We start from the raw sequence: 22,797 nt of genomic DNA, 5'->3' as shown, positions 1-22,797 counted from the left end.
AGAGAGAGTAAAGCAATCCTCTCTGACCAGCAGTAACCTCCTGGGCTGGGAGGATCTGCAAGTATATTAGCTCATGTGATCAGCTCATCAAAAGGGGAATAAATGGTCCAATTCCTTGCTTCAAGAATGCCCCAATTTTTTTTAAAAAAAGAAAAATTATGATTTTTACAGTGGAAAACATCTCTACGCATGACACAAGACCCAGAATTTTAAAAGAGTGATACATATGACTACATAAAAATTTATATTCAAAATACAAGCAATGAACTTTAAAAATATCATACATGTGATACAAAGTTACATATGCCCCAAAACTTGTCATGGGAAACAGTAGTCCCCTGATCCCATCCCACATTTCTTTTTTCCAGGGATAACCACTTTCAACTCACATAACCAACTGTTTGGCTATTTATCTCCTTATCTCTAAATATTGAGACTCTGATTTTCCAGTTTCCCGCCCCAGGCCCTGCAGACCGGCCTGCAAAGGGAAGAGTGAAGTTTGTGTGTTTCCCTACCCGCCAGTCGTCTCCAAGGCAGCCGCCAGGACTTCCACTCGCTTGCAAACCAACACAGCCCACCTCACCCCTCCAAACCCAACCGGCAGAGGAAACTTTGCAAGAACAAATGCCAGGCAAGCAGCTTGGCGATTTGGGGTGGAACCGGGTTCTCGGGCAGGTCGGTAAAGGGTGGGAGCGCTCCGAGGAGCTGTGGTCGCCCAAACCCAGCGACTGCCCCCGCTGCAGTGCTCGCCCAGCTCCTCTCCCTTCCAGCCCCTCTCTCCCTTCTGTGTCATTCTCTCCTCTTTGCTGCTCTTTCCCTTCCTCGGATCTTTTCGCCGGCCTCACACCTTTCTCGTCACGTCCTCCAAAGACAGCTGTGTCGTTCGGTCCTTCGTAACCTCTGAAAGCTCCAAAACCTAAAACTCAGAGAGATGCTCCTTAGCACCTGGAAGAGAACATTTTAATTAGCTATTCAAGTCCGTCACAAGCCTCATCCATACGTTTCTACCGAGCAGTAGAGGACAAAAGTGTCTCCATCCGGTCACGTCCTGGGGCGTCTTCTCGGTGGAGCAGAGTCGCGGCAGGACGAAGGGGCGCCCGCCGGTCCCGAACTCGGAGCAGCTCCGGCTCGTCTCACCTTCGGCCCCGGAGGAGCCGGGCCGGGCGGCCGTGGGTCAGGGACTTGGGGGTCTCCTCAGACGCCGGAATCCGCGGCCGGGGCTCCCCTTTCTGGCTGAGCTTGGAACGAAAGGACGAGGTTTCCTGGAGGGAAGGTTCAAATCTTAGCCTAACAGCAGCTTTCCGTGTCCAATGGAGACTTAGGAGCGAGAAGTTCTGAATAAAATGGGAATAAACTGGGATAGGATCCATTAATATTCGGAATAATAGGGCACCTGAATACAATACAGTACTTCCCATCCAGGTCTGGAACCCTCGGCCCGAAAGCTAAGACGCTGTCACCCTGGCTGCTCGGCGACGTCACAGCCCCGCACCGCGACCCTTGACTCACAGGGACAAGCGCGCAGTTAGTTACAAGACGTGCGGTGCGAAGCCCCCTCGCGGGGCAGGTACTCAGTGGGCGCAGCCTCTGCCTTTTGCCCCCGAGACCCAGGGTGGCCCGACGAGGGGGTGCCACCGGCTCGGTCGCTGCGCCCCTGGGCGGCGGGGCCGGGGCCTCCGATGGCCAGCGACGGGCAGAGTCGCCAGGGACCAGCGGGGACGCCGCGGGCTCGTCCCCCCACCTGGCCGCCACGTCCGCGTGGAGCGCGCGGACCGCGCCTCTCCGGGACGCGGGAGCGGGAAAGCACGTCCCGTCTGAGGAGTAAAAAAATCCCTTTCTTCTAACTAAACAGAAAGGTCCCACCGAGATTTGAACTCGGATCGCTGGATTCAGAGTCCAGAGTGCTCACCATTACACCATGGAACCTCCTCGAAGGGTGTTTGCTCTATGCCGCCGGAGATGGGTAAGTACTTATTTAGCCTCCACGCGTCCCAGCGATAATCCCAAGGCGTTTCTTCTACGGTCCCGACAAGACTTGAGTACGGTTGACCCGCGTGGGTGGTCATCCGTCTTGCTTTCTCTCTGCTCCTCTCCTTTGATTGACTTCTCTCAGTTCACTTGCACCTCAGAAAATGAGGTAAAATCCACTTTGGGCTTCGGGCCAGGGAAGAGCCCCTGAAAGTCTCCATCATAAACCGCATATTCTGCCTCAGTTTGCCAGAGTGTCCCATCCTGAGGTAAAATTTCTGCAGATAATAGTGTTACTTTTCTTTGCCTTCACACTTTTCCCATTGCCCAGAGAGGGCAGACGACTGTCAGGGCAGGACTTGGGACTTCCTGGGTCCCTTGGCTACACAGCACCGATGACACTCCAAAGCTGCCACCACCTCCTACGTGTAATATATAAAGTGTGTCAGCAGTGGAGTGGGAATGGGAGGCAGGAGACCTCTCCTTTTCTTCTTCATACACTTCTGATGAAGGGGGGCTCAGTTTTTCTTACAACCAATGTAGATTTGTTAGATTTACAGTGCAAGTAAAGATGAACGTTTACACCAAACACTGAGACAAGCCAGGCCATACTCACCTGGGGTGACTCAAAATCAACGACATGCTGTGGAGGCCACAAGACAGCGCTCGGACACTTCGGCAGTCACAGACTCTTTCCTCAGAGCTTGGGCAAGTCCGTTTCATTGCCATTTCTTAATATATCAGGACCCAGAAATTGCACGGCTTAAAAAAAGTGTACACATATCCAGGTACCCAAGAGCACTCATTGCTGGGTCACAGAGCATGTGTATCCAAGTTGTCTGACAGTGTATACAGCATTTATGTACACAAAATACCACCACGCTAAATATTTACATGTGTCACAGGTATAAATCCACATTATGTCTCAAAATAATAATCTGCATTATTTCATTTCCCCTTTACTTCTTCATTTTCTCCCAAAGCCATTTCTCCCCTTATCCAATACACAGAACAGAAAAATTCGCATTCAAAGAAAAGAGCTGTCGGCCAAAAACCAGAGTCAGAAAGATGCCCAGTGTTGCTGGGAGACGTCCCAGGGACTGGACAAGAGTTGACTCAAGGAGGAACGAGGCCCTCGTTACCAGGAGGAAGTTCACAGCACCGGGCTGAGGAGAAGATGACATTTCCTTCTGGAAGATCAAGAAGTTGAGCGGCAACAAACAACACGAAGCGCTCCTCCAGGAGAACTTCAAGATCAGTCAAGGTTTATGAGTGCAAGGACCAGAAGGGGACTCTGGCTGATACGGGAAGAAAAGAAATCCGTGGAAAGGACGTTGAGGCATCACAGAATGGCCGGGAAACCCGGAGCGTCCTGGTGAGTGCCAGACCCTGTTCTAGGCGTGGGGACGCAGGGGCGACCATCACGGCGACCGCTGCCGTTGTGGAAATCGCGTGACGGACACAGGAAACCAAAGCACCACACCGGCCCCCGGAGGCCTCTCGGAAGGGTGCGCAAACTCTCATTCATTGGGGGTCGGCGAGGAAACCGGAAGAGCCGTCATGGATGCCCACCGGGTGTTCAGCTATCCTTGGACTCCACTCGGTTCAGGCCCGGAGGGTCCCGGCCCGGGCTCCGGGTGTCTCCGGGGGCGCTGGCATCTGAGACGGGTAAGGGGCAAGGCGGGGTCAGGCCATTCTGCTGCCCTTTTAGTTTCGGATAAGGCACCTAAGGCACCAGTTTCAAACAGGATAAAGAACATCATTCATCGCTCTAAACTTTCCGATTTTGCGAGGCTTTGGAACTGGCACCGTTCTCCTGCGGGGCAGGCGGCACATCCTGGGAATTAGTAAGTGTCTACTGCAAAGAGAGTCCGGAAAAGAGGCGTGCTGCTGTCTCTGTGGCGCAATCGGTTAGCGCGTTCGGCTGTTAACCGAAAGGTTGGTGGTTCGAGCCCACCCAGGGACGATAGGAGAGGTTTTTTTTCTTTCTTTCTTTCTTTCTTTTTCTTTTTCTTTTTTTTTCCGCAGAACCCATTCAGGGTTTTCGGTGCTGGATACCCTTCCAGGTGCTCCATGCTGATTATTACCTGTACATCGGCTCACACAAAGTTTACCGAACTGCATTCGGGGTCCTATCCACCTCACGACTGCTGCCAGTCTTGGGCCACACCGCCTTCCCAGCTCTATTGTCTGTCGTCTCTACTGGACCCCATACTTGCCTAACTCACGACCTCCTGAAAGAGATGAAGGAATCCACAGTCTGGTGGGATAAAGTCTTTATTCTGCCAAGTCTATAGACTTGGACAAGAAAGTCCTATTTTATGTGTCTCAAACTTTTCATCTGTGAATGTTAGTTATTGTTCTGGGAATGATGTTATCAGTGAGCTCATCATCATAATTCTCCTCTGCATTATATTTGATAAAGGCATTTCTTCCATGGTTGTGTATTATTTGGTTTCATGGTTTCACGATGACGAATATGCTGCAACCATCATTATTGGACGCACACCTCTGACCACTCGTGCAGGTGTTTCCATAGCGTAGAGAACTGGAAGTGCAAGTGCCACCTTTAGTGTTGCTATGCTTCTAATGTCGGTAAATCCTGCATATTTGCCCTCCACAGAAGTGGGACTGAATCATACTCCATTTTATTTTCCATTCTTTCAATGTCCCTTTCTTCATTTACTTGCCAACACAGCAATCTTTCTGTACATCTCTCTATGATAGTCTAACTAATAAAGGGAGCAGTGCCCTCCCGACATAACTAAGGGGAAGGACAGCAGAGGGACGTTGTGGGCATTACACAGAGATATTCTCTTGCATATGTTCGAAAACTAAACATTCCACGTTTTTAAAATCCTCCAATAACTGTCATTGTTTTCTCTGCTGACCTAAGTCAACAGGGTCCAGAGAAGACTGCCCAGAGTGACCTCTTTGATAACGTCCTGCCAAGCAACTTATCCAAAGAGAAGAATCTCGCTGATCCCAGAGGTTTTTTCCTTCTCCCCTTTTCTCTTTCATTTATAAAGTTTGGTTATACTTTTAATTTGATGACAACAATCTAATGCCTGTCCTTCCTCCTATAAAATGGGGAATTAGCATGGGAATAAGTGTTTCTATGCTATTCCTTGACAGTTTTGTGTTTGTTTGTCTGTTTTTTGGCTGTGACTATAAAAATTAGCCCATCTAAGACACATCGTGGGAGCCAACAGAATCCTGCCCCCCACAGGTTCCTGCTTCAGACCTGGACCCTTAGAGTTATTAGCTCATGTTTGCTCTGTTCTGTTAAATCTCATGTGCAGAAATTGAGCATTTTGGCTTTTTCATACTGTGTTGTTACTGGACAAGGATTTTCTCTCTCTCTCTCTCCCTCTCATTTGTGCATCACTAATTTCTCCTCTCAGTGCGGGATTGTGGTTTTAATTTTAGGAAGTGAACTTCTGGGGATAATCCCTGTTGGGTGGTGGTTGACAGGGATCTATTCGCTTAAGTAGAAGATAACAGCTAATCCGGACCATGAGTCTTTTTTCTCTGATGCTTGTCCTGAGGATTCTGCTATTTCCTGGTCTGTGACACTGCAGCAGCAGTGAGAAGCTGTCCAACTCTTTGTCTTTCCACTATTTGGTAAAAACCACGTGGGCCCAGGCAATCCTTGTGAATAAAGGCAAATGTGTAGTAGTTACAATAAGGATGATCTTAATATGCAGTGGTTTCCTCATAAGGAGCTCCACATTAATAAGGGGGATTAGTACAGGAAGAATATTGAATTTTTAGCATGGAATAGGCAGCTTTCTTTCATTGGTATACTCAACTTTCTAAATAACTGAAAAAATGCAAACAAATGTCCTCTAGGGATTGCTTAAATCAGACTACAGAAAGCAGAGGAAAGACATATCATTGCAAACAAGCAACAAAGTCAGCAACGTGAGCACTTGTGACAGCCCTACAAGTCAAGATTTAAACCTTCCTGAACTGTAAGCCAGTTCGGTCCTTAATACAGATGGATGAGGAGCAATGACTTCATGCACAGATACATACCCTGGAGACTCAATAGCATATCACAGAAGTACTCCGATTTTCATTAATGAGCTTCCTTCAAGGACCTAATGTGGCTCACGTACTTCATTTTGTTTCCCTCACTGTCACTTGCTCTTAATACATATCGTTGCCTCTGCTTTCACCTTAAATAAGGCCCACTAGTGTGATGAATTTTTTTCCCTTTAAATATATTTTCTCAGAAACAAAATAATATACTTTCTCTTCCTTGGGAGAGAATAGACAAATCAGGCCTCTAAAAATTTTAATTAATTAAAAACTAATTCCCCAGGTAATTTCGGGAAAGTAATAATCACTTATATAAATTTAAAATAAGAAAATTAAGAATTTCCTGAAATAATGCTTTGCTACTTATGCTGTCAATGTGGTATTTATATAAGGAAAAATTTTGTTGTTGAATTGGTGACATGGAACAACAACAGATTTAGCTCTAGATTAAATTAATGGTCTTGATTACTTGCAACAACAGTGAGAAATGAAATGAAATTGATTACAAAGATGACCCTTAATACTTTTAAGCAATTTAAATAATTTATACATTTTATATATAATGACATTTAAAATGTTTATGTCATGTGGTGTGTTTTTATCGAGGTTACTCAGAAAACTTAGAGTGGTTTAATAATTTTGGCCTACAAATGACTATATAAACATTTTCAGATTATCTTATAATATAGACAATAATAGTGGTATAGTATTCTGGTATGTAAGTCTTGGCTTTATTTTGGCTTGAACGTCTGACTTAAGTTGGACTTCCTCAATTTCCTATACTGGTTGTACCGGTTAAATAAGCAAACATATCCAATAAGTTTTCAACGTCTAAACATTTAAATTTATGTGTTGAAGTGTATTAAATATACTAGTCAAGTACATTAAATATACTAAAATCTTTAAAGAGGAATGAATACTTGTAATTCTAGAAACCAGACGACTCCATTATTCCACTTACAATTTTTGTGAATATTTTTAGGTGTCATCTAACATATGATTCCATATATACCAACATATGATCCCAGCATTCTCATGTTCCAACATGTGTCAGCTTAAATTACAAATTCAAGATCCTGAGTTAACTTTAACCCTTTGACTAACATTAAATCGATTTAATTAACGAATCATCTTTGGTTGCCTGCAAATTCTCTCTGTCTTTGTCCTTCCCGTTTCCCCTACTTGCCTGATCGTTTGGCTGACAACAGCGCTTTTGTTGGGGAATGCTGCTGTTTTCTGCGTTCACATGCATTTCTGTATTTTGTAGGTTTGTGGCTGGTGCTGTGGCTATTCTATGTGTTCCCTTGACAAAAGTGCAGTAGAGTGGCTTATGTTTTCACTGCTCTGACACTTCAAAATCATCACCTTAATGCTGAGCACGGCACAGCTTCTGAAACCGTCTCAAAGTGCCTCCTTGCCTCTTGTTACACGTTCATTTTTTGCATGGCACTTGCTTTTTATCACAGCAAGCACCAAAATCCAGCTTTGCAAAGAATGATATCATTGGAAAGAATGTAGAATAATCTAATGTTGGCAGACTTAACTGTTTAAATTACACCTCAATAAAGCTTACTTTTAAGAAAAAAGGACAAACAAAACCAAATGTTGACAGGATGGAGAGCACTGGAAATTCTTATTCATTTCTGGAAAGGGTATTAAAAAAGTTCAACAGGTTGGAAAAACATTTGACAGCATCAACTGAGGGTAATACATACACAGTTATATGCTGTGGCCCAGAAATCGTACTTTTAGCTGTACTATACCTTTTTCCTGTGCTCTCCAATATGATAGGTACAAGCCACATGTAGCTATGGAACACTTGAAAGTTGCTAGGGATACGGGTTGTAATGATAGTATTTTGATGTAGTAAGTCTCCTAAAACATTCAAGTAGATTAAACTAGAAAATTCAAAACTCCTTGTGACAGGTTTGAAAACTAATAAAGGGAAACGTCACTAAAAGGAAGTTGGGAGACCAGAAGTGGGAGCTTTCATGGGGTACCACTCAAGTTCAAAGACAGGAAGAATCATCAATTACAGACCCCAAAAGAAGAGGCATCAATAGGAAAGAATCATCGATTACAGACCCCAACAGAAAAACATCTACGTTGCATCTCCTGCAAGAAATCACCAACTTGGCAATGAGAAAACATCATCACCCTGAACTTACACTTGTGGGACTTGCCTATGGATTTTGCTATAGCTTGCTTGTCCTGAATTGCAATTCTTCCACTATTCCTGAATAAAACCTTTTTGCTGGAAAAAAACAAAAAACAACCCCCCCAACTTTTATATACTTTTATATATATAATTTTTTTACATTTATTTTGCTTATTTGATTTGGCTGTGTTGGGTCTTCGTTGCTGGGCGAGGGCTTTCTCTACTTGCAGTGATTGGGGCCTACTCTTCATTGTGGTGGTTTCTCTTGTTGCGGAGCATGGGCTCTCGGCACGCAGGCGTCAGTAGTTGTGGCATGAGGGCTCAGTAGTTGTGACTCACGGGCTCTAGAGCGTAGGCTCAGTAGGTGTGGTGCACGGGCTTAGTTGCTCCACTACATGTGGGATCTTCCCGGACCAGGGCTCGACCCCGTGTCCCCTGCCTTGGCAGGCGGATTCTTATCCAATGCGCAACCAGGGAACCCACAAAAGTAGTATTTTTATAGTCAACACTGGCATTATTCTGCTGAAATGGGGTGCCCTAGAAAAATGTGTATGTCCACCAAAAGTCATAAAAAAATGTTCGTACCATTTCAGAATATCCTCAACTGGAAACAACTGAAATGTCCAACAGTAGAAAACTACGTAGAGTTATATTCTTACAAGGAATACACACAGAGACAAAGAATTACGTGAAAAATAGGGTTAAATTTTATAGACGTAATGTTGAGTGAAAGAAGTCAGACCCATGCCCCTCCATCCCCCCAAACCCAGTGCATGCCCTGTGATCCAATTTATGAGAAAGTAACAGGCAGAGAGGTTGGGAGGGGTATGTGTGTGATTACTCTGAGCTCTTGCATGGCAAGAGTCATGAGGAAGCCTTTTGTGGTCTGGTAATTTTCCATACCTTAGTTATTCAGGTTGCTTCATCAGTTATTCACGTTGGTGTACACTGTTAATGGTTTTGGGACTGTACACTCTTTGTACTTTATGCATATTATGCCTCATTGTTTAAAAGTTTAATGCCACTTGGTTATTGTTAAAGTGATGTTGATACTTTTTCTTCTGCTTTGTCCTGGGCTAGGAGGAAAAGTAAGTTCAAAGTAGTTACTGGGATATTTTTGTTGTCCTCAGATTTTTGGCTTCCCTTCGGTATCGGATATCTGACTACTTACTTATAGGCTGCTCACAACCATTACCCTAAGCTGACATTCCACTCTTAATACTGTGTCAAAGAGAGAAGCAAGTGTTCATGATCAAATCTTGCTCTCTTAAGAATCAATATGAGTCAAGGAGGGGGGAGGGTATATGAAATTGAGAAGTTCTGATGAGGAAAGTAGTTCCATTAGGCTTAAGTCACTCAGAGGTGCCAAAGGGAGGACACTGGCAGGTAGTACACAAAGAAAAGCCGCCACATTCATTTCACCACTAAACTCTGAAGAATTTTTGGAGCATCCACACATAGCCCAAATCGTTTAGCTGATTAGTTCGGTACTTCACTAGATTAACCCGTCCAGACTAGGTGTTTGATGGCTTTCAGCTATCTGTTCCTCAAGGAAAGGGAAAACTCCCCTTTCTCATGCTGTGTGTGTGTGTGTGTGTGTGTGTGTTTCCTCTCTTCTCTTTTCTGGCTCTTTTATAAACCCTGTCTTTGTTTAATGACAACATGCTAATAACTGTTTCCCATTTTTATTAGTAACCATGTGAGCTAACTCATTCAGAATCTCTTTACGACTTGAAGTAAGTCAGAAAGAGGAAAAAAAATATCGTATATTAACGCATACATGTGGAACCTAGAAAAATGGTTCAGATGAGCCGGTTTGCAGGGCAGAAAGAGAGCCACAGTCGTAGAGAACAAACATATGGACACCAACACGGGGAAAGTGGCAGAGGGGTTCGTGGTGGTGGGGTGAATTGGGAGATTGGGATTGACATATATACACTAATATGTATAAAATTACTAATAAGAACGTGCCGTATAAAACATAAACAAAATTCAAAAATAATCTCTTTACTACTAATGTTGAAGTATGCTTTTCATATTCACATCTGTATACACTATATTGGTAGCTTTGAAATGTATTCTTGGGTGGAGACTGCCATGGAAAGGGAAAGTTTAGGCCTTAAATTGTTGGACGATAGGTCCTTCTTAGTCTTTAAATAGACAGTTTCCAGTTAGTGTGTGTTTAACAAACGCATCGTCATCCTCTCTGCGTCTAACGTCGTTGCTTCTCCAAAGGTCCTGTTTACTCTTCCTCTTCTTCTTCTTCATTTCATTAGTTACTTTGTGGAGTTTTGTAGGCCTGCCTTTCAATCTTCTTTTCCTTTTGAAATCTTGGAGGTTGAACAAGGAAGCGATGCAAAGCTCAGTGAAGTTTTCTCAGTTACCCGTGAGCATGGTGGCCAAGGCGAAGGGCTCTGGAGGCAAAGTGCCTGGGTCTGAGTGCTGGCTGTCACTGTCACGGGGGTGAGACGCTGAAAAGGTTAGCTCAGCTTTTCAGTGCCTCAGTGTTCTCATCTGCAACAAGGGGTGGTAATGTCCTACACTGTCTTCCAGAGTTGTTATGTGGACTTAGTAAGTTATTCCACAGGAAAGCACTGAGGAACAGTGCTGGTCACTCAGTAAAGGTCGAGAAAGCTGGTATTATCGTTATTATGAAGTCTTTTATTTCCCCTTCTAACTGCACCACTGCTGACTTTCAACGTTCCCCAGAACAAACTACGATTGTTTAAATGTTTAGCTGACCTCTTCTCCCTCATATTAGTGACCTGCATGTGGAAGATTGGTTGGTTTGGATGGTGATCTAACTGGTGATCTAAAGGCAGTGGGGGACTGGATCCAACTTCATCAGATTCTTGGACCTTGGGCAGGCATGACGATTGTTTAGCTCATGGTAGACAATCTCTTGCACATGTTCCTCCAGCAAGAGCTTTTCACAGACAGTCAGACATACCTTAAGTATTATAAGACATGTGCAAGTATGTACCAGTGACCTGTCTTTTTGGTTGTTGCTGTTTGAAGAAACCAAAGGAAGAAAATAGAATTTACCTGGAAGTTGTAGATTTCCTCCTTCAGTTAGGACGGAGTGTTTGTAGCAAGCTAGCATTCACCCTGAAAACGACTAAGTCAAGTGTGGATTAAAGGAATTCTGTTTGAAGCCTTTGGAGGAATGCAGCTAGGACCCACAGGATCAGCTCCAGAGAGAGAGAAGCTCACTGGCATGAACCTAATTCTCTCCCTTTTCCCCTTAGGCCCAAAGGGCACTTGCACGAATCCCCGGCTCCCGCGGCTTCTGGGAGCGGAGGAGTCAGCAGGGGCGACCCCTGCAGTCGGGGGCATAGCTGTGGATCCGAGGACTCTGCGGTCGGTGTGGGAGCCCAAAGGCCGACTGTGGGAGGCTCGGGGGTCCTCCGTTCGGGGCAGGCTCGGAACCCTAAAACCAGGGCCTCTCGGAAGCCGCAGTCTCCTTGCCTGAGAGATCTTGGGGCTTCAAGGTTCATTCTTCAGTTTCAAAAGTTGGCGACTTTTTCAAGGATAGCGGTGGCAGGACCTACGGATTTCAGGGATGTGTCACCAAGCTGTCGCACCCGCCGTGTTTCCGTAGTGTAGCGGTTATCACGTTCGCCTCACACGCGAAAGGTCCCCGGTTCGAAACCGGGCGGAAACAAGCGTTCTGCCTTCCTGCGCTTTTTACCTTCGCATTCAAACAACCAAAACGGGCGAAAGGCAGGGGGTGAGGCAGCGGGCGCAGCTGCATTTTCCATCCCCAAGGTACAGGGCAGGAGTTCCGTTGCTGCCTGAGAGCCTGCGCAGCACTAGGAGGCAGCCCTCCTTTCTCCGCTCTGAGTCACTGCGGAGTCCAGGCCACAGCCAGCTGAGCCAAGTGCGCAAAGGACAAGGCTGACTTCGGGTCCTTTTTACATCCGGAAATCCCCTCACCTCCTAAGCGGGAGCCGAAATCTCTTGCACATGTTCACGCGAGTTATGTCTCTGGACACCAAGGAGTTTGTCCCTGGCTTGGCTTCACACAACTTCATCCCCTCACACTTGGCTTTCCCCCACCTCGGCCCACTCACGCAACAGTTTGCTGTGCGTGACGGAACAAAAGAGACCGAGCCCAACTGTGCACCGGGGACTCGAGCCAAAGACACGGAAATGAACAATGTCAGGCTCCACGAATTGAGCTGGTCGCGGAGGGGCAGGAGCCCGTACCGGTGCCGTTAACCAGGAGAGCCCCCAGAGCCAGGGCAGACAGCAGGAAGCGGACGGATCCGCCCATCACCTGCTGACATCCCAGTTGGCACCGGACTCAAGAGAAAACCGAGGTTCAGAAAGAGAGCATGACCTTGGCTCGGCAGCACACAGCGCTGAAGTTAGACCAGGACGGACCTTGTGTCCTGTCTCAGAGCCCAAAGCGTCGCCCAAGACTGGAGAGGTGAAGGGTGATGAGCAGCCGGGCAAGGGCTGGGAGCCTTGCACAGCTGCATTCAGCCCTGGGCTTCTGGGAAATCTCCGCGCCTGCTCTCCGGGTCTCTGAAGTGTAATCTTTACTTTTACGATTTTCATCTGGAGACGCTAGGTCGGGGCTCCTCAATGGTTCCCTGGTGGTCTAGTGGCTAGGATTCGGCGCTTTCACCGCTGCGGCCCGGGTTCGATTCCCGGTCAGGGAAGCCTTTCTTTTCTTTTTTCTTTTTTTTTCCCCTTTTTTCCCCGCCTCAGCGTCTCCACTGGCAGGAGTCTTCCTCTTCCCGCCCCGCCCAGAGCTGTGTTTCACTTCAAGGTTCAGATGCAGAAGAGCTTCTGCACTGAGTCCACAAATACCGGGGAGTTCTGGCCTCAGGGTCCTTGACATCGCGCAGGCTGGAGGAGGTGAGATGTAATGAACAGCCTGGGCTGGCCAGCTCTCGCCTCGGCTCTTTTCTCCCTGCGTGTTACAAACCCGAAGACTTATTTACAGAGTTTTCATCCCAAGGGCATCGGGGACCCGAGTTCCAAAAATTCATTAAAAACCAAAACCAAAACCCTTTGAAACGTACAAAAAATTTGCAAGAGTCATAACAGCGTATATTCTATACGTAAGTGCACAGTAAACATTTTCCCACGTTGGGTTTCTCACTCTCTCTCCGTATAGAAGAATGGCGACACCACTTGAGAGTTCCTTGCAGACATCTCCACTCAAGAGTGCTCCTTTCGTTTGGCGTGTCTCTCAAAGCCAACTTCTGCGGGACTTGTCCTCCAAGACCAGGGGAAGCCTTTGTCCTCGCGAGGAGGCGCCCTTGCCCTTTCAGGACCCTGAAATCCGTTCTCTTCAGGCTGTAGAGAAGCTTCAGGAGGAGTTTTATTCAGCTCCCCGCGAAGTGCAGGCCAGGCACGTTCTGTGCTAGTAGGAATCCCCCCGGGCCGGCTGCCCTCCGGTCTCCTTCCGGTTGCCTTGGCGGGCAGTGGGGTCTTGGGTCAGCCCGAGCGCTGGAACCGCCTACCTCGGGAAAGGCCCTTCAGGGAAGTGCAGCTGCCCCTTGGCTGTTGCCTGGATCTGTGTGCCCTGCAGGATGCGTAAAGGGTTCTGACAGGACACAGAGGGGACGAATCCTTCCCTGTAGTGAGTGGGAGGATGAGAGGACCAGATGGGAAATGCGTCAAAGGGAGGGGGAATATTCTCAAGTGCTTGTCAGAATTGTCTGCATGGGTGGCTGCCCTATGATAATAGTGCTTAGTGTTGTCTTTTCCCGACCTTGACCCAGTCTCAGATCCAGTGTGATTAACTGCTCTAAACCTTCCGTTTTTCCGAGGCTTTGGAACTGGTACCATTTTCCTGCGAGAAAGGCGGCACATCCTGGGAATTAGTAAGTGTCTTCTCCACAGAGAGTCCAGGAGAGTCACGTGTCGCTGTCTCTGTGGCGCAATGGGTTAGCGCGTTCGGCTGTTAATCGAAAGGTTGGTGGTTCGAGCCCACCCAGGGACGGTGGGAGAGGTTTTAGAACCCATTCAGCGTTTTCCGTGTTGATTACCGTTCCCGGTGTTCCATGCTGATTATTACCTGGATATCTGCTCCCACAGAGTTTACCGAACTGCGTTCAGGGGTCCTATCCACCTCACGACTGCTGCCAGTCTTGGGCCACACTCCCCTTCCCAGCTCTATTGTCTGTCGTCTCTATTGGACTCTATACTTGCCTAACTTAAGGCCTCCTGAAAAAGATCGAGGAATCCATGGTCTGGTGGGATAAAGTCTTTATTCTGCCAAGGATATAGACTTCGACAAGAAAGTCCTATTTTATGTGTGTCAAACTTTTCACCTGTGAACGTTAGTAATTGTTCTGGGAATGATGTTATCAGTGAACTCATCATCATAATTCTCCTCTGCATTATATTTGATAAAGGCATTTCTTCCATGGTTGTGTATTATTTGGTTTCATGGTTTCACGATGACGAATATGCTGCAACCATCATTATTGGACGCACACCTCTGACCACTCGTGCAGGTGTTTCCATAGCGCAGAGAACTGGAAGTGCAAGTGCTACCTTTAGTGTTTCTATGCTTCTAATGTTGGTAAATCCTTCAAATTTTCCTTCCACAGAAGTGGGACGGAATCCTATTCCATTTTATTTTCCAGTCTTTCAATGTCCCTTTCTTCATTTACTTGCCAACACAGCAACCTTTCTGTACATCTCTCTATGATAGTCTAACTAATAAAGGGAGCAGTGCCCTCCCGACACAACTGAGGGGAAGGACAGCAGAGGGACGCTGTGGGCATTACACAGAGATATTCCATTGCATATGTCTGAAAGCTAAACATTCAATATTTTTAAAATCCTCCAATAACTGTCATTGTTTTCTCTGCTGACCTAAGTCAACAGGGTCCAGAGAAGACTGCCCAGAATGACCTCTTTGATAACGTCCTGCCAAGCAACTTATCCAAAGAGAAGAATCTCGCTGATCCCAGAGGTTTTTTCCTTCTCCCCTTTTCTCTTTCATTTATAAAGTTTGGTTATACTTTTAATTTGATGGCAACAATCTAATGCCTGTCCTTCCTCCTATAAAATGGGGAATTAGCATGGGAATAAGTGTTTCTATGTTATTCCTTGACAGTTTTTTGTTTGTTTGTTTGTTTGTTATTTGGCTGTGACTATAAAAATTAGCCCATCTAAGACACACCGTGGGAGCCAACAGAATCCTGCCCCCACCCCCACAGGTTCCTGCTTCAGACCTGGACCCTTAGAGTTATTAGCTCATGTTTGCTCTGTTCTGTTAAATCTCATGTGCAGAAATTGAGCATTTTGGCTTTTTCATATTGTGTGGTTACTGGACAAGGATTTTCTCTCTCTCTCTCTCTCTCTCCCTCTCATTTGTGCATCACTAATTTCTCCTCTCAGTGCGGGATTGTGGTTTTAATTTTAGGACGTGAACTTCTGGGGATAATCTCTGTTGGGTGGTGGTTGACAGGGATCTATTCCCTGTTAGGTAGAAGATGACAGCTAATCCGGACCATGAGTCTTTTTTCTCTGATGCTTGTCCTGAGGATTCTGCTATTTCCTGGTCTGTGACACCGCAGCAGTGAGAAGCTGTCCAGCTCTTGTCTTTCTGCTATTTGGTGAAAAACCACGTGGGCCCAGTCAATCCTTGTCAATAAGTGCAAAAGTGTAGTAGCTACAATAAGGATGATCTTAATATGCAATGGTTCCCTCATAAGGAACTCAACATTAATAAGGGGTTATTACAGGAAGAATATTGAATTTTTAGCATGGAATAGGCAGCTTTCCTTCATTGGTATACTCAAGTTTCTAAATAACTGAAAAAATGCAAACAAATGTCCTCTAGGGATTGCTTAAATCAGACTACAGAAAGCAGAGGAAAGACATTTATATCATTAGAAACAAGCAGCAAAGTCAGCAACGTGAGCACTTGTGACAGCCCTACAAGTCAAGATTTAAACCTTCCAGAACTGTAAGTCAGTTCAGTCCTTAATACAGATGGATGAGGAGCAATGACTTCATGCACAGATACATACCCTGGAGACTCAATAGCATATCACAGAAGTACTCCAATTTTCATTAATGAGCTTCCTTCAAGGACCTAATGTGGCTCACGTATTTCATTTTCTTTCCCTCACTGTCAATTGCTGGTAACACATGTCGTTGCCTCTGCTTTCACCTTAAATAATGCTCACTAGTTTGATGAATTTTTTTCTCTTTAAATATATTTTCTCAGAAACAAAACAATATACTTTCTCTTCCTTGGGAGAGAATAGACAAATCAGGCCTCTAAAAATTTAAATTAGTTAAAAACTAATCCCCCAATTAATTTCGGGAAAGTAATAATCACTTATATAAATTTAAAATAAGAAACTTAAGAATTTCTGGGAAAAATGCCTTACGACTTACGCTTTCAATGTAGTATTTATATAAGGAAACATTTTGTTATTGAATTGGTGACAAGGAACAATAACCGATTTAGCTGTAGATTAAATGAATGGTCTTGATTACTTGGAACAACAGTGAGAAATGAAATGAAATTGATTACAAAGATGACCCTTAATTCTTTTAAGCAATTCAAATAGTTTATACATTTTATGTATAATGACATTAAAATGTTTATGTCATGTGGTGTGTTTTTATCGAGGTTACTCAGAAAACTTACACTGGTTTAATAATTTCGATCTAAAAATGACTATATATTTTTTTTCAGATTATCTTATAATGTAGAAAATAATGGTGGTATAGTATTCTGGTATGTAAGTCTTGGCTTTATTTTGGCTTGAACATCTGAGTTAAGTTGGACATCCTCAATTTCCTATACTGGTTGTACCGGTTAAATAATCAAACATATCCAGTAAGATTTCAACGTCTAAACATTTAAATTTATGTGTTGAAGTGTATTAAATATACTAGTCAAGTACATCAAATATACTAATATCTTTAAAGAGGAATGAATACTTGTAGTTCCAGAAACCAGACGACTCCATTATTCCACTTACAATTTTTGGTAAATATTTTTAGGTGTCATCTAATATGTGAATTCAAATATACCAATATATGATTCCAACATTCTCATGTTCCAACATGTGTCAGCTTGAATTACAAGTTCAAGATCCAGAGTTAACTTTAATCCTTTGACAAACATTAAATCGATTTAATTAACGAATCATCTTTGGTTGCCTGCAAATTCTCTCTGTCTTTGTCCTTCCCGTTTCCCCTAATTGCCTGATCGGTTGGTTGACAACAGCGCTTTTGTTGGGGAATGCTGTAGTTTTCTGCGTTCACATATATTTCTATATTTTGTAGGTTTGTGGCTGGTGCTGTGGTTATTCTTATGTGTTCCCTTGACAAAAGTGCAGTTGAGTGGCTTGTGTTTTCACTGCTCTGACACGTCAGAATCATCACCTTAACGCTGCGCACTGCACAGCTTCTGAAACCTTCTCAAAGCGCCTACTTGCTTCTTGTTACACATTCATTTTTTGCATGTCACTTGCTTTTTATCACATCAAGCACCAAAATCCAGCTTTGCAAAGAAATGATATCATTGAAAAGAATGTAGAATAATCTAATGTTGGCAGATTTTACTATGTAAATTACACCTCAATAAAGCTTACTTTTAAGAAAAAAGGACAAACAAAACCAAATGTTGACAGGATGGAGAGCACTGGAAATACTTATTCATTTCTTGAAAGGGTACAAAAAAGTTCAACAGGTTGGAGAAAAATTCGGCAGCATCCACTGAGGGTCATACATACACAGTTATATGCTGTGGCCCAGAAATCGTACTTTTACCTGTGCTATACCTTTGACCTGTGCTCTCCAATATGATAGGTACAAGCCTCATGTAGCTACTGAACCCTTGAAAGTTGCTAGGGCCACTGGCTGTAATGATAATATTTTGATATTTTAAGTCTCCTAAAACATTAAAATAGATTAAACTAGAAAATTCAAAATTCCTTGTGACAGGTGTGAAAACTAATAAAGGGAAACGTCTCTAAAATGAAGTCGGGAGACCAGAAGTGGGAGCTCTCATGGGGTACCACTGAAGTTCAAAGACAGGAAGTATCGTCCATTACAGACCCAAATAGAAGAAGCATCAATAAGTAAGAATCATCGATTACAGGCCCCAGCAGAAAAACACGTACGTTGTATCTCCTGCAAGAAATCAGCAACTTGGCAATGAGAAACCCTCATCACCCTGAAGTTTCACTTTTCTCCAATGGACTTGGGTTCAAAACAAGCTCCCTCAGCTTCCTCCTCTTTCTCTGCAGAGTAAGGTTCCTTCCTGTCCTTTGTTTTTGGGACTTACCTAAGGCTTTTGCTATAGCTTGCTTGTCCTGAATTGCAATTCTTCTGCTATTCCTGAATAAAGACTTTTTGCTGGAAAAAAACAAAAATCAAAAATCCGCCATCTCTTATATATTTTTATATTTATATATTTTTTACATTTATTTTGCTATTTGTTTTTGGCTGTGTTGGGTCTCCGTTGCTGGGCAAGGACCTCCTCTAGTTGCAGTGATTGGGGCCTACTCTTGATTGTGGTGGCTTCTCTTGTTGCGGAGCATGGGCTCTCGGCACGCAGGCGTCAGTAGTTGTGGCATGAGGGCTCAGTAGTTGTGACTCACGGGCTCTAGAGCGTAGGCTCAGTAGTTGTGGTGCACGGGCTTAGTTGCTCCACAACATGTGGGATCTTCCCGGACCAGGGCTCGACCCCGTGTCCCCTGCCTTGGCAGGCGGATTCTTATCCAATGCGCAACCAGGGAAGCCTGCAAAAGTATTATTTTTATAGTCAACACTGGTATTATTCTGCTGAAATGGGGTGCCCTAGAAAAATGTGTATGTCCACCAAAAGTCATAAAAAAATGTTCGTACCATTTCAGAATATCCTCAACTGTAAACAACTGAAATATCCAACAGTAGAAAACTACGTAGAGTTATATTCTTACAAGGAATACACACAGAGACAAAGAATTACGTGAAAAATAGGGTTAAATTTTATAGACGTAATGTTGAGTGAAAGAAGTCAGACCCATGCCCCTCCAGCCTCCCAAACCCAGTGCATGCCCTGTGATCCAATTTATGAGAAAGTAACAGGCAGAGAGGTTGGGAGGGGTATGTGTGTGATTACTCTGAGCTCTTGCATGGCAAGAGTCATGAGGAAGCCTTTTGTGGTCTGGTAATTTTCCATACCTTAGTTATTCAGGTTGCTTCATCAGTTATTCATGTTGGTGTACACTGGTAATTGTTTTGGGACTGTACACTCTTTGTACTTTATGCATATTATACCTCATTTTTTAAAAGTTTAATGCCAGTTGCTTATTGTTAAAGTGATGTTGATACTTTTTCTTCTGCTTTGTCCTGGGCTAGGAGGAAAAGTAAGTTCAAAGTAGTTACAGGGATATTTTTGTTGTCCTCAGATTTTTGGCTTCCCTTAAGTATCGGATATGTGACTACTTACTTATAGGCTGCTCACAACCATTACCCTAAGCTGCCATTCCACTGTTAATACTGTGTCAAAGTGAGAAGCAAATGTTCATGATCAAGTCTTGCTCTGTTAAGAATCAATATGAGTCAAGGAGGAGGGAGGGTATATGAAATTGAGAAATTCTGATGAGGAAAGTAGTTCAATTAGGCTTAAGTAACTCAGAGGTGCCAAAGGGAGGACACTGGCAGGTACTACACAAAGAAAAGCCGCCACATTCATTTCATCACTAAACTCTGAAGAATTTTTGGAGCATCCACACATAGCCAAAAGCGTTTACCTGATTAGTTAGTCATCTTCACCAGATTTACCTATCTGGACTAGCTGTTTGATGGCTTTCAGCTTATTTGTTTACCAAGGGTTCTTGGCCTTTCTTAATCAGTAGAAATTGAAAACAGGATGGACAAGGAATTCAGGCAAGGCTTTACTGCGGTCCCTGACGTAGGAAAACAAATAACAGGTTCCCTTGCTTGCTACTGAGGTGGGGGTGGGGGGCAGTGGCCAGCTGGTTCCTTATATGGGGCTAGGATAGGGATGGGTTCTGGGGTTGGGCTGGGCGGTGGCTTAGGTTTGCCCATCCATTTGGTAGTGTTGTGTGCAGGGGTCATGTGCAGTACCCTATTTTTGCTACCAGCTCTTCAGAGATGGCAGTTAGGTTTTTGGTCTTTTTGTATCTTGTTGTTCATAATTCTTCCCAACGGAGCATGCACGCAGTTATTTTTAGTCTCATATAGTTTCTTTGTATTTTGTTGAAGGAGGAGACATTTTGATCTCGAGGAGATAGCAGCCAGTGGTGGCTTGAATTGAGATCTTTGTTTCCTGCTCAGGAATTGAACGTGGGTGGCCTGGGTGAAAAGCAGGAATCCTAGCCACCAGTCCACAACGTGCAAGGTCTAGAATCAAAGTTGCCCTGGCTCTTGCCCCTATTGAAAAATGAATTTTTCAAGGAGGCAAAAACTGTAAAAACAGATTCAAAGTTTATTATTAGAGCCACAGCACAAGTGGGAGGGCACACAGAGAAACAGTTTAAGACGGAAGCAAGGCAGAGATACACACCCGGAGATAAAGTGTTTGGCCATCCTCCCTAATGAGGAAGAGCGCACCAGAGAGGCGGTTCAAATCACTTATATAGGGCATTTCTTCTGGGCCTTTGTTTACCTTTAGCCAATTATCTTGATTCTTTTTCACACCTAACCTGTCCTAGTGCCCTTCCCGACATGCGTGTGCATTTTTTGCCAAGATAGATTCTGGACCAGAGGCCTACGGGGAGGTTGACATCACCTATTATGGGGTGGCTCCCTCCCTCCCTTTTGACCCCAGAGGAACCTTTCTGAGCATGTATAGTTTGGGAGTTCTCCTTGACCTCAAGAATAAGAAATATGTGGTTTCTTTATATTGTATCCAGGTAGCACTCAGCTCCACCTTGCTGCTGTTAGCTTTACCTTGGAGTATCTTTCCACAGGGGACGGATTCCAACTGCTCAGCCTGGGGCCCAGCTATCTTCTGCCCCAGTTCGTCCAGGTGCAAACACTGCAGGAAAGGGTCCCAGGTCCCAGCCTGTCTCAGTAAGACAGAGGGTAGTAGATAGATGTTAAAATCTGTTCGAAGATAGAATCAAAACAACACCTGAGGGCTTCCCTGGTGGCGCAGTGGTTGAGAGTCCGCCTGCCGATGCAGGGGACGCGGGTTCGTGCCCCGGCCCGGGAGGATCCCGCATGCCGCGGAGCGGCTGGGCCCGTGAGCCATGGCCGCTGGGCCTGCGCGTCCGGAGCCTGTGCTCCGCAACGGGAGAGGCCACAACAGTGAGAGGCCCACAAAACACACACACACACAAACACCTGAAAACGGAAATAAAATGAATGAAATTTCCGATGAATGAAATTGAACTTTCAAGATGGAATAGAGTTCACCGCCAGCCATAATGGTTAATGGGTTTTACTAGACGTACACACAATAGTACATCACAAAGGCAACTGGATTTGAAAGGAACCGGTTTCCCCTGGACTCCTAAATGTTCTCTATTCTACGCATTGAAAGCCGTTAGAGTTCCAAAAAGGTGCTCAGGCTTCAGCAGGCCGCTAGACAGGTGCTCGGCAGGACAGAGGTGAAGCAGCCTGCCACGCGCGCATGGCCCCAACGGGTGGGGGCGGGTGGGAGGAAAAGAGCGAGCGGTCGACGTCACTTCCCGCAGAGGGCGCCCGCCCTGTGATAGGCTCGGCTGGACGGCGTGGGAGGAGGGAGGCGCGGAGTAGGGCGGGGCGTGGGCTGGAGGGGAGCGGTAATTCCCGTTGGCTTGACGGATGGGGCGGTCGTATGTAGATATATCAGCGCAGGGTCTGCTGGTTCGTGATGTGGTGGTGAAAGACGACATGATCTCCCGTGGTGTGGGAGCGAATCTAGGGCTGTTGGTTGCAAGTGCATGGATCAGCTGTGTGGAAGGGGCAGGAAGGCTCGGGGCTTCGGGTAGGAAAGTGACCGTGTGTGTACAGTATAGGACGTCTGAGGGTGTGTGAGTGCAGAAGAGCCACAAGTTCGTATTTTTCGGGCAGAGACAACAGTATGATTTCGAAGGTAGTGTTCCCCGGGCGAGGTTTATCTGCTGTTGTTATGGTTTGTGCTGATCCTTGCGGTTTTCTCAAATGTAGGAAGCTTGACTGCATAATTTCTTGTAGTGGGGTACTGCCTTTGCACTTTCCCAAATTTTTTTTTTTGTGTTAATAACGGAAATGATTTCAGTGGTGTTGATGTTAATACATTGTTTTTTTCCAAGGAGCTTTTAACGGTAGAAGTCAGCCGGTTTTATAGAAAGCAATCGGAGTATCTGCGTGCAGTGTACATATATGCATTACTAATGTTTTTCACAAATACAAGTTCTTCCTATTTCCGTAGAAGAAAGGTTGTTTCTTGTTGACTGCTTGAAGAGCCGTGGTTGTTAGCGTGGGCGGGAGACAAATTTTGTGTTCCACTTGCGGCAGGTCGTTGAAAAACCGGGAGTCGTAAGTTAAGGGTTTTTGTTGTTGAGATTTCTCTGCAGGTCTCTGCGGGTGTCTTTGCGAAGTTTTTGGAAGGCATTAGCGCCCACAGATCTATGGTAATGTAATTAGCGCAGCGTGGAAACTCAAAAAACGTTCTCTTCCGTATTTTTTGTTTTTCTTTGCAGTTTCGCTGTGCTAAC

At 45.0% G+C, this 22,797-nt stretch overlaps 4 non-coding genes across 4 annotated transcripts; 3 read left to right on the top strand and 1 right to left on the bottom strand.

Moving 5' to 3' along the window:
- Positions 1-1,854: 1,854 nt before the first annotated feature.
- On the bottom strand, positions 1,855-1,926 carry TRNAQ-CUG (transfer RNA glutamine (anticodon CUG)). The gene has a single exon. It is a non-coding gene; the product is annotated as a tRNA-Gln (tRNA).
- A 1,934-nt stretch (positions 1,927-3,860) lies between these two features.
- Positions 3,861-3,934, top strand: TRNAN-GUU (transfer RNA asparagine (anticodon GUU)). The gene has a single exon. It is a non-coding gene; the product is annotated as a tRNA-Asn (tRNA).
- Positions 3,935-11,761: 7,827 nt separating this feature from the next.
- TRNAV-CAC (transfer RNA valine (anticodon CAC)) lies at positions 11,762-11,834 on the top strand. Its single transcript has one exon. It is a non-coding gene; the product is annotated as a tRNA-Val (tRNA).
- Positions 11,835-14,055: 2,221 nt separating this feature from the next.
- TRNAN-GUU (transfer RNA asparagine (anticodon GUU)) lies at positions 14,056-14,129 on the top strand. The gene has a single exon. It is a non-coding gene; the product is annotated as a tRNA-Asn (tRNA).
- The last annotated feature ends 8,668 nt before the right edge of the window (positions 14,130-22,797 follow it).

The sequence above is a fragment of the Mesoplodon densirostris genome, chromosome 2 (assembly GCF_025265405.1).
Source record: "Mesoplodon densirostris isolate mMesDen1 chromosome 2, mMesDen1 primary haplotype, whole genome shotgun sequence".
Taxonomy (NCBI): domain Eukaryota; kingdom Metazoa; phylum Chordata; class Mammalia; order Artiodactyla; family Ziphiidae; genus Mesoplodon; species Mesoplodon densirostris.
This window is presented reverse-complemented; position numbering and strand designations above follow the sequence as displayed.